Raw genomic sequence first — 1,840 nt, 5'->3', positions numbered from 1 at the left:
AAACAGGAGGAGCTCACAGGTCAGAAAAACATGATGTCAATGATCCCGTAAAGGGGCGGGGGGCTGAATGTTTTCTCAAAATCCCTTAAACCTTAATGAGCTGCTGACTGAATCTGACAATCCTGATTAAGAATGAAACTTCTGAGGACATTCCAGCTAAAGCAGAGTTACTGAGTGAAATGTGATCAATAGGGCTGTCAAAGTTAATGCGTTAATAACAAACACGTTAACAAATTGGACACATTTAAACTAATTGACTTCTGGACATTTTTTAACAAATTTAAAGTGTAAATTACAAACTTTTGGACATTTTTGGACATATTTCAACACTTGAAACCTTTATTACTCTAGTTTTAATGACCCAGAACTGTCAAGATTGATAATTTTGTTGAAATTTCTCTTCTTTTGTTGATATTTGTAGATATGTGGATGTGTTTCTGCTACGTTTGAGATATCGCAGCTGTCAGAATAAAATTCCTGGTATAGTGCAGCAGTTCTGTGACTCAGAACTGCTGCACTATACTGCAGGGGTCAAAGGTCAACCTGACTCGTAATTATACTCTGTTTGTAGCATGTGCCGTTCAGCTTGGTGGGAAGTTCATCAGCTATAAATACACATTTAAAAAAAATCTACCTCACACTGATTTGCAAGTCAAATTTAGTTTATTTCCCTCCTGAGCAGTGATGTGTGAAGCTGCAGACGCCTCGCTGGCTGCAGCAGGAGCTTCATTTAAACTACACGTACCTCATTTAACCTCCCCCCCAACTGGGTTTGTTGGAAATCACTGACATACAGAAGGCAGTACGAACAAGATATGACCTTCCTGTTTCTCTCCTCCTCCGTCCAAGAACAACTTCCTGTCAGTGTGCTTCCGGCTTTCCAACACCAAATAAAAACAAACGTCACCGATATGAAAGAAGGAGACTTGTAAAGCAGCCGCTGCTCTGTTTCATATCAATCCTGAGTCATTTTTCATTTTCACTGTTGGTTTTGGAGACTAGTGCAAAAATAATGATCAATCAAAAAAAAAAACACTCAAAAAACTTTTAAACATTTTACTGAAGAACAGAAAAAAATTATTCCAGTTTAAAAGGATTTTTTTTTAAGCAGCAAAACATGAAAAAACTTAATTATCCTTTTTATACAAAGCTAATATTGATCTACTATTGTGTGTAAAAGAAAGAACATATTTTAAAAAAGATGGGAAGAGAGGGAGAGAAAGAGAGGGAAAAAGAGAGGGGAAAAGGAGAGAGAAAGAGAAAGAGAAAAAGGCGAGACGGAAAGACAAAGATATTTATTGAACTCTTGTGTGTAAAAGAAAAAACATCTTTTAAAAAAGAGAGAGAAAGGAAGACAGAGGGAGAGAAAGAGAGGGAAAAAGGAGAGAAAGAGGGGAAAAAGGAAAGAGAGAAAGCAAGAAAGAGAGAGAGAAAAAGAGGCGGAAAGAGAAAAGGAGAGAGAGAAAAAGGAGAGAAAGAGAGAAAAAGGAGAGAAAGAGAAAGAGAGAGAGGGAAAAAGTGAAAAAGAGAAAAAGGAGAAAGAGCGGGGAAAAGGAGAGCGAAAGAGATTTATTTACTTATTTAAGTGTAAAAGAAAAGTCATCTTTTAAAAAAAGAGTAGAGAGAAAAAAGAGTGATTTATCTACTAACTCTTGTGTGTGTAAAAGAAAAAAAAAAGTTAATTAAAAAAGAAAAAGACTGATAATATGACATTAAACTGGGCACAATAGAAGATTAAAGGAGGCAAAAAAAATCAACAATTTTGATCAAATTAATACGTTTTATGACCAAAATAGATGTTTTTTTCTTTTTCTTTAATATATTAACATCACACACAGAT

General features: G+C 35.3%; 1 protein-coding gene across 1 annotated transcript in view; it reads right to left on the bottom strand.

The window, feature by feature from the left end:
- Positions 1 to 694: 694 nt before the first annotated feature.
- Positions 695 to 1,840, bottom strand: part of brap (BRCA1 associated protein) — a 22,854-nt gene continuing 21,708 nt past the window's right edge. Inside the window, exon 13 of the mRNA XM_062434516.1 lies at positions 695 to 1,840. This exon is cut by the window's right edge and continues 518 nt beyond it. The gene's annotated coding sequence lies outside the window, so the exon portion shown is untranslated.

Source organism: Scomber scombrus, chromosome 15 (assembly GCF_963691925.1).
Source record: "Scomber scombrus chromosome 15, fScoSco1.1, whole genome shotgun sequence".
In the NCBI taxonomy this organism is placed as follows: Eukaryota; Metazoa; Chordata; class Actinopteri; order Scombriformes; family Scombridae; genus Scomber; species Scomber scombrus.
Note: the sequence above shows the minus strand (reverse complement) of the source record. Positions and strands in the feature narration are given on the sequence as shown.